The sequence below is a fragment of the Astyanax mexicanus genome, chromosome 5, assembly GCF_023375975.1.
Source record: "Astyanax mexicanus isolate ESR-SI-001 chromosome 5, AstMex3_surface, whole genome shotgun sequence".
Classification (NCBI taxonomy): domain Eukaryota; kingdom Metazoa; phylum Chordata; class Actinopteri; order Characiformes; family Acestrorhamphidae; genus Astyanax; species Astyanax mexicanus.
Window position 1 is genome coordinate 2,873,368 of NC_064412.1, and position 13,074 is coordinate 2,886,441.

At 35.1% G+C, this 13,074-nt stretch overlaps 1 protein-coding gene across 2 annotated transcripts in view; it reads left to right on the plus strand.

The window, feature by feature from the left end:
• The window catches only part of frmd4ba (FERM domain containing 4Ba), a 141,962-nt gene that overhangs the window by 44,212 nt on the left and 84,676 nt on the right, over positions 1-13,074 (plus strand). The window lies entirely within an intron of this gene.

Sequence of the window (13,074 nt, forward strand, 5' to 3'; positions counted from 1 at the left end):
GGTGCATGCTGGGAGTTAGAGTCTTTAAAGTAAGATGTAAATTATAAGCAATAATTATTACAAACGTTATTCCTAAAATAATACAAATAATTTTACATTTACACAAGGTTTATAAGAGAAAAATAAGATTTATTGCCTTGAGATTAGATCTAGAGATTACTTGCTAAGATTTTGGTCTTTATTGGTATTTTTATATTAGACACTAACAGTGTGTCTCATTTTTATTACATGGAGATTTTTTAGACATTTTTATACACTATAATAAACACAGCACATTTTCTATTCATAAATTAAATCAGGTTTATTGTCACAGCACATCATTTACAGGTGTGCAGGTGAATTTGGTGTAAAAACTCTCTCTGAGTGAAAATTTAGAGGCATTCAGACAAAAATCTGATTCATTTACCATCAGCTTTTCACACCAGACTCACTCTGAATGCCTCTGATTACGTCTTTCTCTGGTAAATAAGCCTCTAATTTCAACATTTTAAATCCCTTTTCAGATTCTCAGGTCCTGAAGTGTTAGAAAGGGATGAATTTGCTGCTTTTCAGCTCCGTTTTTCTCTCTGTGGAAGGTTTTAAAGTGGTATTGTGTGAGCGCTGGCCTACTGCCACAGACTGTCGGACTGAAAGTGGTTATTTTTAAAGCTTTTCTGTGGAATATGCCGGGTGGAGACGTCTGGTGCCTGGAGGAAATGACATCCCGTGCCCTGTTAACACACACACACTGAATATATCTATATTTACTGGGAATAAAAATGTAAAAATAACACTGTAAGAAATGTTAAAGGCCGTTATTAGACGTAGTGGTGGAAAAAACACACAAAAAAACACATTATGAAAAGACCTGATACACTGCAAAAATATCCCAATCCTCTAAAATCTATTTTATGTATCTGAATATTCTTTAAGTTCACATTTTTGCATTTTATTTTTAAGAATATTTAACTTATTTCTAACTTATATTTCTTAGTTTAAAGCAGTTTTATCTACTGAAAGTGTCTTATTATATAGGCAGATATGTTTGCTTGTTTTAAGCAAGTTTTAAAAACTAGGCATAAACTAAAGACCACTCAAAAATCTTGGTCTTTATTACTCAAAAATCTTTTAAGTAAAAGATTCACTTAAAACAAGCACAACGAAGTTTAAAATAAGTCATTAATTCTTATAATAATAACGCTTTATTAATATTAAAATGAGAAATAATAGATATTTAGACTGCATTTAATAGAATTTCAATTTCGAAAATATAATTTCTTGCAGTGTGGATTGCACTTACACTGAAAACCACAAAAAATCTTTGCAAGTATCTAATTTTACATCAATAAATCTTATTTTTCTCTCAGATAAGGACTCAAATAATGTCCTATTATGCACTGTGTAAATGTAAGATTATTCTGCTTAGTTGAGGAATAATGATCTTAATCAGTTTCACTTTTATTTTAATTCATTTGAATCAAAACAAGCTCAAAAAATCAAGTATTTCTGATTCTTGTATCCAAATGTTTACTAGATTCAAGTCTTATTTTGAAGGTTTAAGAGATTTGAAGATTTTTATCTTAGGAAATCTTACTAAGAAAATTGTGCTTACATGATATGCTTAATATAAGCATATAATATAGTGTATAACCTGCATTATACATTATAAATGAATAGTGAAGTGATCCAGACTATGGAGGAACACAGAAGGAATCATGTAGTAACTTAAAAACAGTGTTTAACAAACCAAAATACTCTGGTAACTCTGGCTGGTAACTCTGATGAATTTATCCTGTACAACAGAGGAAAATCTCGCTCTTCCTTTCCTGGGTCTGTGCTGATTAGTGCCAGTTTCACCATTATGAAATGTTTGATGGTTCTTGCAGAGACAGCACTTGAGGATACTTTCAAAGTTTCTAAAATGTTTCTTTTTGGATTCACCAACCTTATTATTTTTTTTATTTAGTTGAGTAGTTGTTGCTTCTCATAACCTGGATTCGAACATTACTCAAATATTCACTATTCACTGTATACCTGTAACTCTACCTCTTCACTACTTCACTATAAAACATTTTAAGTTGGTTAAACTCAGCAACATAAGTTCCCCTGCTGCCTTAAAAAGCTGAGTTAACTCAACTTGATGAAAACATTTGTATGAACTCAAGATGTTAAGTTAAACAAGTTGTTCAAATACTCATTACTTATTGTTTCAACTTGATGCACTGAGTTAAAACAACTCAAGTGTTTAATTTGTCCTTTTTTAAAAATGTTCTGTTTAGTCAAATAAACTAACAATTCAGCTTTATTTTAACACACACTTTCAAGTTAGTAAAACTTCAGTAATATTCACACAACTTATTATTTTAAGTTAACCATAAGTATTAGAAACATTTTTAACATTATTATTTAACTGCCAATACTGACAGTATAATGCAGGGGCAGAATAAGAGTAAACTCAGTAAAGAGTGAACTCTGTAGCTCAAAGCCAGCATACTGTGATCACTACAAACACAACAAAGTTAATGTGCTCTTACAGCCTACAACACTGAGGCCTGGCAATCAACACATATATTATATTACTGCACGCCCAGGATCAGGTAGCTTTGGGCAACAGACAACACAAAGATGGTAAGTAAGGGAGAGACCACACCCAATATGCAAATATTGGCCTGGCAATCAACGTATATATTATAATTAGTGCACGCCCAGAATAAGGTAGCTTTGGGCAACAGACAACACAAAGATGGTAAGTAAGGGAGCGGCTACACCCAATATGCAGATATATGGTACCAGGAACCAATAGGAAAGCTGCATGAACCAACACTGTAGAAAGAGCTAAAAGTTGGTTGAAATCACATTTTTTCATTGGCTCAACAAACCTTTTTAAGTTTTCCGATTGAAAACAATGGAGTTGTACTGGCCAGTGAGTTCACTCAACTTAATAACATTAGTTCTTCTGACTAAAACACAGAATTACTTTTTGGAGTGTTGGTGACTCACGCAGCTGAAAGTAATCCCCTTTAGTTTTTTGCTCCTTGTTATTATTAACTGCTATGCGTCGGTTAAAAAGTGTTTAGCCCAATGTGCCCACGGTTTTAAAGTTGTAAAAAGTACTCCAGTCTTTTCTAACTTGCTGCCTATCACTCTACCTCTCTGCATTTTCAAATCTTCACACTTTCATTTTTTTTAACCAATAACTTAAAAACGTAAGTTGAATAAACTTGGGTAAATTTGAATAACTCACAGGAAGTTAAGACAATATGTTATTTTAAGTTATTTTTATGTAAAACGAAGGAACTTGAGTTCAATATACTAAACTTGTCATGGCAATTGGAATTGAAAAGAACAAATAAGTTCACATAACTTAATGTGGCTGTAATGTTTTACAGTGTTTACTTTAACTGATGCTCTCAAACTAAGATTAAAAGGCAAGAAATTCAAGTATTTAACTCTTGATGAGTTCAGCACAGCTGTTAACTGAAAGCCTGAATTCCAGGAGACTCATCATCTACTAGTTCGTAGTTTGGATGACTTTAGTATTAACTGGTACTGAACATCTCCATTTTTATATCGTCGCTGTCCAATAAAAAACACTTATCTCCATTTTTGTCGATTTTTAATTTACTACATATTTTGAACAGACAATCTGTCCCTTACACTGTGCCAAAATTTCTTAATGAACGGACCAATAGAAACTCCTCAAAATGAACTAAAAATAAACTCAATTTACACTGACTTCCATTGAAAGTTTACAAGGTTTTTTCTCTCTCCTGTAAAGTTGCTGTTTTGGAGATACGTTTTTTTTTTATTGGACAGAGACGATATATTGTTTCTAGTTTTTGCAGTGTGGATCGCTCCTATCCGTCACCGAGCGACACCATTATGTGTTAATGGGTGGAAAAGCACAAAAAAGCTATTCTTTCAGTGGGAGTAAATATTTACGTGTGTTTAGGACAGTTTATGGGAGAGAGAGAGAGAAAGAGAGAGACTTGTGAAAAGAACGAAAAGAATAGAGTCAGAAACCACAATGCCTGTTTATGTGGAAGGAGTGGAATGACTGGGGCAGTCATTGTGTCTGCTCGTGTGTGTGTGTATGAGTGTGTTAGTGTGTATGAGTGTGTGTAAGTGTGTAAAGTGGGCAGTAAAGTGGGCTTGGTTGAGGGCTTGGCACCGCGGGCAGCTCTGGGCCCTGCCCTCCTGCTCCTCTTGGACTGATTGAAGCCCACGTCGAGAAGGAGCTTCCAGCTCAGCCAGAGCTTCTCAGACCCAGAGCTCCTCCAGGATCCAGTCAGGTCGCTCCAGCAGGGGCTGCAGGGGCAGTAGGGGCGTTTCAGGATGGCTCTGGGGTATCTCTGCGGGGTTGAGGATCTCCTGGCGTCTGGGAGTCAGTTAGTGTGGAGCGTAGCTGAAGAGCTGCTGAGGAAATGCTACACTGAAGGTCTGGTTCCGTGTAGGAGGTTCCTTCAGACGTGGTGTCGTGTAGGAGACGTCTATCAGGTATTCAATTCGTTTCGATCTTAAAAAAGGAAATACCTGTAATGTTAAAGTTCGATTAAGGGATATAAGGGGATAGAGAAGTGAAGGAGGGGAAGAAGGAAATGAGGTTAGAAGTAGTTAGTGTGTTAGAGGTGTTAAGAGAGTAAGTGCTCTTTGAAGAGCTCTGTCTTCAGGAGTTTATTAAAGAATCTCTCGCTATCTTTAATAAACTCCTGAAGACAGAGCTCTTCAAAGAGCTCTAATTCTCCTAACACCTCTAACTAACTACCTTCTACTACCAGATCAGGAGAATCTCTCACTATCTTTAATAAACTCCTGAAGACAGAGCTCTTCAAAGAGCTCTAATTCTCCTAACACCTCTAACTAACTACCTTCTACTACCAGATCAGGAGAATCTCTCACTATCTTTAATAAACTCCTGAAGACTGAGCTCTTCAAAGAGCTCTTACTCTCCTAACACCTCTAACTAACTACCTTCTACTACCAGATCAGGAGAATCTCTCACTATCTTTAATAAACTCCTGAAGACTGAGCTCTTCAAAGAGTACTTACTCTCCTAACACCTCTAACTAACTACCTTCTACTACCAGATCAGGAGAATCTCTCACTATCTTTAATAAACTCCTGAAGACAGAGCTCTTCAAAGAGTACTTACTCTCCTAACACCTCTAACTAACTACCTTCCACTACCAGATCAGGAGAATCTCTCACTATCTTTAATAAACTCCTGAAGACAGAGCTCTTCAAAGAGCTCTTACTCTCCTAACACCTCTAACACACTAACTACTTCTAACCTCATTTCCTTCTTCCCCTCTTTCACTCCTCTATCCCATTATTTCCCTTCGACCTCCTTTAAGCCCTATCTAAACAATGTTTTACCTTTAACTTCTATTACTTTTGTACTCCACTATTGTAAGTCGCTTTGGACAAAAGCGTCTGCCAAATGTAATGTAATATAATGTAATGTTTTCACACCTGTAGTTGTGTTTGTGAAAGTTTCTATGATCCGGATCAGTTGGTGAGTTTTCTCCCTCTGTTTGGTTTGGTTTCACACACGCTAAATGCATGAAATATAAGTACCGATTTGTACTTAAAAGAGTGCAAAGGCTTGTCGCTGGGGCTGTACCTTATTGCAGTACAATAGAGTACCTGTAAGTGAAAAGTGCTTTTTTGTACCCATATTTTTTGTACCAGGTAGGGTACTATTCCATACCCCAAGAGACTAAAATGTACCTTAAGACTAGGGAACAAAAGTGTAAAAACTGTACTTTTTTTTTTTTTTTTTTAATTTATACAACAAAGGCATTTTGGAGAAGCAAATCCAATTTCATTGTAATGCAAATTATAATGACAATAAAGGCGATTCAGATTCAGATACTTGCTGAGTACCACCCCAGCGACAAGCTACTTTGGACCCTATAGGTACTGAAATGTACCAGACCCAACACAATAATGTCGTGCTAATAAGGCGCAGTTTAATCTGATATATTAGCCACATATGGCTAATTACCAAAGCTACGAACTAACACTGTCTCTGCTGCTCCATGCTGTTTACACACTGAGTGGGGTATGTGCTGTGTTCACTGCTTGCAGCCGTGACACTCAGTTTACCACATTTACTACAGAATCATCTCACTATATTTACTTTCTTGATCCCATGCCAGACAGCTCTGACCAATCAGAGGAGACGATGTGCTCGCATGGTTTATTGGTGCACATTTTGGTGCTTTTAGGTTTGTACTTATGTGAAACCAAACCAAGCAGATGGAGAAACGCTCCAAGTAAACAAGGTCCTGCTGAGAGGGTCCTACAGAGGTTCCTTCAGACATGCTGTTGTACACCAAAGTTAAAGCATGAGTTCCTCAGGATTATTAAAGATTCCTTAATGTGTCATAAGAGGTTTTAGAGTAATTTTATTGATTTCAGGTGTGAAGTATACCTGTAGAGTCTGTATTCATCATTACTGGTGAATGAGAATGGGAGCACTTAATTTATTTATTTGAATCGTCACTGCTTTATCACGATGGCCCTAACAAAAGTGATCTACATGTTGCCTAAACACAGCCAATGAAAAAAAAACTTGTTTAAGTAAGTTTATCAACAAGAAAGTAAGAGTGTAGTAAGAATATATAACAGGCGAACATAACTCTTCGTCTTTATATTTTCTTATACATATACAGATTTTTATTTATGACCCACTTGTATGTCTCATTATATTGGACGTAGATATGCCTTGTAACATTATAATAAAAAAAGGTTAATCAATAAATCGATCAATCAGCCTTTATTTTTACTCTGTAATACATTGAGGGTAACCCTCATTTTCAATGCAACCGAGTATTTACAACTTAAAGGGAATGAAAAATAAATTAAAATTAAAACTGATTCAAGTATTTAATCAGGTGAGCTAAAATAAGGAACTTCATTAACAAAACAATAAAAATGAAATGGTAAAAGCATTAGAAAAACAAGCAAACAATATAAGAGGACCTAAGAATGAAGTAGCTAAACTCATACCAAGATTACAAAGAACGTAAGTGAGGGAAATAAAATAAAAGTTAAAACAGAAGTTAGAATAAATAAAAGGATAAAAGAAATGAAATAAAAAGGTAAAATGACTAAATTAATACAATAAATAAAAAAGGTAAAACAGAAATTTAGATTAATAAAAAAAATAAATAAAGAGTTAAATAGAGAGTTTCCTTCTAGGTACTACAGCGCAGATTTTCACAGAAATTAAACAGAAATAATCCAAAGAAATAAACACAAAAACAGGATGAATAAAAAACAGGACTACTAACAAAAACAAGAAATAAACTGAGAAAAGGGACAGCAATCTAACCAACATGAAAATATATAAGAATGGACAAGAGAACACTGAAAACAAAGGGGTACACAGCAGGGGACAGGAAACATGAAGCACCTGGGACAGGTAACGAGGGGGCGGAGCTACAAATGAACACAGGTGAAAAAACTAATGCTGCCCATCCACTACATGACTTTAAATAGACTAAAGTCTGACTCCCTCTCACATCTGAAGACCAGACACAGACCCTTTACTCACAGAATAAGATTTTATAAAGACTGAGACTTGCAGGGTCACTATTTGCAAGACTGCAACTAGAGTCTTTTCTCATCATGCTTCTGGTGGAGTTTACATACAATACATATTACATATTAAATTACAACCTTGCTACAACCTTGTATAGCAAAAAATCAATTTCACTGCTATACATTTGTCTGTTTTAGATTTTAGAATTAATGCAATAAAGAACATCATTCATTTATTAAACGTTTGTATCAAAAATAACAGCACAAGTAAATAATTGTGTAAAATAAAATAAATGTAAATATAATGACTTTAAATCTCTACTTGTGTTTAAAATACTTTACATGTTAAAGCAAGAGAACTATATAAGGCATATTAACTTCAAAATGTGTGTTTTTTATTGTTTGTGAACAGTCACATAGAATATTATTGAATTATTATCTCACGGCTTCCTGTAGCTCTTCTCCTATTGGTTGTTGACATTGTTCACGTCACTATTTGCGTGAGCCAGGTCTCAAGACTTTATGATATTAACACGATTTTTAGAGTTCTTTGTTTCTCTGCTTCTTTATAAACTTTATAAACACTTTTTATAGCCAGTAAACCGCAGTCTTCTGGTCCTCACTCCTCGCTCTGGCGTGATGTTTTTCATGCTCAGATAATTGTCTCTCCAGACGTTGGCAGCAGGAGTTTATAGTGGTGTTTTTAGCTGGTGGGTCTGAGTCATGACTGCTCTGTTAAACTGGTTCTGGGGCTGCAGTGGAGGATCTGAGGGGGTTTAGGATTGAAGGTTTTCGGGTCATTTAAGGTAAATCTGCCTGATTATCAGAGTAAATTAGTGAAGGGTGGTGGATCTGTTTCGGGGGGGTGGGGCATCTGGGGTTAACTATGCAGAGAAACAGGGTTTGGGGGCGGAGTTTCGTGGAGGGAGTTGTTTGAAGTCCCTGACCCTGAGATTCAGCTTTAGGGGCCAAATGACCCCTGTGTCACGACTAGTACAGATCACATGACCCTCCATATTTCACACACTGTTTCTCTCACACACTCTAATGCAGTGCGGTTAATTGTGTAAGTGTATGATTGTTTTACTTATTTTACGAATAAAGATCTTAATCAGTCTTACATAGAATGGTCCCCTTATTTTAAGTAATCTGACTTAAAATAAGCACAAAAAGTCATCAGTCAAGTTGTTCTGATTCTTGTCTACAAATGTAAGCCACAAAATAATATATATATATATATATTTTTGCTTGATTTAAGTCTTACTGCACTTACTTTTACACTTACACTTAATTACACTTTATTTACTTATTTTGAGATTGTTGCTTTTCTGTTTTCTTATTTTTATGCTCATCCCATTAGCAGATTTTGTTTTATCTTAATTTAAGCATTTATGTCTCAGTTTACATATATTTTGCCTAGTTTTTGCCAATGAAATTTTTGCAGAGTCTAAAGTGCTACCTTAAAATAGTGATTTAATATTTATTATTATTTAGTGACATTAAGTGACAGTAAAGTAAATACTATATTGTCCAGAAATTTGGATTAGCAAAATGTATTTAGTCAAATGCTAAAAAGAGTGAATAGTGTGGAAGTGGAAGAGAGCTGGCAGGCAGAGCCAACATACGGCAGGTTTAAGTTCATTTTTATGCTCTAACTCGTATACCAAGTATGAGTGCACTGTGGTCTACAGAATGTGGCTATAATTTAAACTACACTACAAAGTTTTATTTTAGGGTTTTTTTGTGAGGATTCTTAAAGTTTTCACTTGAGAAAGTTTCAGATTTTTTTTTTTTTTTTTTTCGGATGTGTATCAATATTTGTGTCGCAATTTGGAAAGAATTCTGACGGCAACCGTGGAATCTTGGATATGTGCACATGGAGACTAAATAAATTACATGCATTAAATACATTAGATACTTTCAGTATCTAATATAAATGACTATCATAGAGTATACTACAGTACTGAGGTCAGTGTTGTGTGTTGGATCCTCTGTTTAAGCTTTAATTCAGCTGCTAAAAGTTAGACTTTGGTCTCTCAGTTCAGTCAGTGGAAGTCAGTGATCAGCACTGATGGAACGACAGCAGCAGAACATCAGCATGAACAGATACGTCCCAGTGAAGACGAGCATCAGTGAAGGTCAAGAGTGGGGGTGGGATTAGACAATGGATTAGAGGGCGGGGGGGTAGAACCATACTGAGCTTAAATAACGCTGATGCTGACAGCACAACAAAACCGCCTTAAGAGCATTGTGTGTGTGTGTGTGTGTGTGGTGTGTCTCTAAGGTCTTTTGGTCAAGGTAAAGTTTCTCTGAAGGGTCGTGTTCAGTTTGTAGTAAGCTGAAGGGTTGATGTCTGCACTGTGCAGCTGGATAAGTTGAATTTGCTTTAAAAATTTGAGGAAACCGGTTGCCTTAAAAAAGTTAAGTAATGGGTAATGAAAACTTGAGTTAACATAAAAATTAGAACATCAAGTTATTACAACTAAAGGGGAAGTGGATTTAATATATATATATTTTTTTTATACTGTAAGACCGGATAAGTTGAGCTTACTTCACTTTTTTGAGGAATCCAGTTTGCTTAATTTTTTTAATTAATAGGGAATTAAATCTTGAGTTAGCATAAATTAAAACATCAACTTATTACAACTAAAAGGGAAGTTTATTTAACTTTCTTATGTTTTTTTTACCAATTAAATTGCCCAAAAATTATACTCAGTATCTTGTGTTCCAAATAAATAAATATGTTGATTTCTTCTTACTTTTCTTTTGCATTTTTCAAATTCCATTTTACTTAAATATTTATTTTATAAATATTCATACTATAAGCCTAGAAATAGTTAATTTAAAGGCCAGACAGGAGTTCTTAAATATATAAAAAATCTGTTTTTTTTTTATCTCTTTTTTTCTATTTTTCCCCATTTTCTCCCCAATTTACAAGGCCAATTACCCAACCCACTCACTAGGAATCCCCCTACCACTAGTGATGCCCCAACACACCAGAAAAAGAAAGACTAGCGCACGCCTCCTCCGACACATGTGAAGTCAGACTCCGCCTCTTTTTGAACTGCTGCTGATGCTGTAGCATTACCGAGTAGCATCACAGCGCTAACGCTCAGAGGAAAGCTCAGCGACTCGGTTCTGATACATCAGCTCACAGGCGCAGACTTGTGCTGATCCACATCACCCTAGGAGTGATAAGGGGAAAAAAGAGCGCCATCTACTGTTCTGTACCCACCCAGAGAGAGCAAGACCAATTGTGCAAGCTGCATGACTGGGATTCGAACCAGCGATCTTCTGATCATAGTGGCAGCTTCTTAGACTGCTGGACCACTCGGAGCCCCTTTTGTTTTCTTTTTTTATTTTTATTAGTTTCATTCGTATATTTTTAACATGATGTTTTTTTAAAAAAAAAAAGGTTTAAATATTATTTAGATTTTATTTATTGAGGTCATATTCCAAACCCAATGTCTGAATGTAAATCTTAACAAACAATGTAAAATTATCTTAAAATAACAATAATATCTTTTATCGCAATTATTTCTTGCTCAATATATTGTCCTGGCAAATATAGCAAATATTATTATTCTAATAGTTAGTATATTATTATTTTTATTATTTTTAATCGTTTTGTATTAATGCTTTTTATCTTATTTTGTTTTTCTTTTATTGTTATTACTATATTTATTATTATTATTGCTTTTATTTTTGTTAGTTCATTTATTTATTTGAATTTTTATTGTATTATGTACAAGTTAGTTTTAGCTAATTTTAACCCATTTTTGTTGTATAAGTCTTACTTTCTTTTGATCTTAATTTTTAGTCAATTAAACCATACTTAATTATAATCATTCATTTTATTTATTTTATTTTTTATTTTTCTATTTTATTCTAATTCTACTTTTTTATCTATTTTTATATTTTATTTACTGCTATTTTACAATAATTAAATTTAGCTTTTATTTTCTCTGTCATGTCAAATGTTTCTGTAAATGCTCGGCTACATTGAAAATGAGGGCTGCCCTCAATGTACATCCGAGTTAAAATAAAGGTTGATGTCAGGCCTAGTGTGTGTGTGTGTGTGTGTGTGTGTGTGTGTGTGTGTGTGTGTGTATTTGTTATGTTGTTGTGTTGTTTTTCCATCACAGTGCAGCTTTGATAAATCTTGGCGGGTTGTGGTAAAGTACTTTAAAGGGTTACTATAGTGAGTAATCCTCTCTGAGACAATAGAGCTTGTGTAATTAACAGCCGCAGTAATTCTGTCTATTAAAGGGGATTAAGAGCAGCACTGTGGGTTTAAGAGCTGATCCTGTGTCTGTATTTATTCTGTGTATTTTAGCCTATTTCTTGCTTAAACTAGCGAAACAAAACACCCATAACTCAGTTTTTAATTATTTATTTCCTTACTGAAGTGAATAGCCTACATTCCAGATCACTCAGATAAACCAGACTAATCCATTTACTTCCCAGTGTGAACAGAGACCGTGCTAATTACAGTAAACTATAGATATGTTATCAGTGAATCCTCAGTTTGCATGTGGTGAGGAGAGATAATGCAGTGGCAGCAATTTATCAGGAGGACATAAATGCTGCCTGTGTGTCTACAGGGCCTGACTGATGTATCGTTTGTTTGGTATTATTTGCTGATATGATTTCTTTAGCATTTGTTAAAATATTTCATCAAATGATACTAAAAAAAAATTTTCTAACTCAAACTCATTGGCATTGGCTCATTTTTTGTGAAAAACATATATCAAAACACATTTTCGATAAACACACACTGTACACCCCCCCCCCCCCAAAATTGTGTGATTAATTATGAATAAAACATTAAATTGCTGGCTTTTTGTCAGGCTTTTCTCTGACTTGACAGGCTTCTTCTATGACTTATGACTATATTTGTACTAAACTAAATGTGCTAAACAGACGTTTTGTTTTGAAAATGCATTGGGAACAATAACACATTGTTTAATGTTGTAGTAATTTTGAAGCCAGGTTTACCACACTTGCTGTTTAATGCTGAAATGTAAATTTTAACTGTTTAAAACATACAAACTCACACATACATGCAAACACACACATACACACACAAACACACAGCTGACTCTGTGCACTTTAACACTGAGTATCAATCACACCGATGGAGCTACAATACACTCTCTGTATAAAGGTATAAATTGGATCTTCTGATGGATGAAGCTGGAGGTCCGTGGAAGCTCGTTCTGCTGTTATTAGATTATCTGTGTTTAGATACAGAGATTTACAGCATCAGATCCTCCGGGGTCATTTACAGCAGGAGTCGGGCCAGATATTTAATGGGATGATGGAGTGCTACAGACTAGTTCTAGACTAGCTCTCCAGCCCAGAGGGTTGTTGAGCCTAATTGCAGAACAGTTGAATTCAAAGCAGGTAAACCCAAGAAGAAAGGAAATGAAATAAATAAATAAATAAATAAACACACACAGGGTCGCGGTCCAATACACTACCGCTGCCCCGGCTAGTGAATTGGGACACGGCACGGAAAAAATGCCCTTATAAGAAGATGGGGAG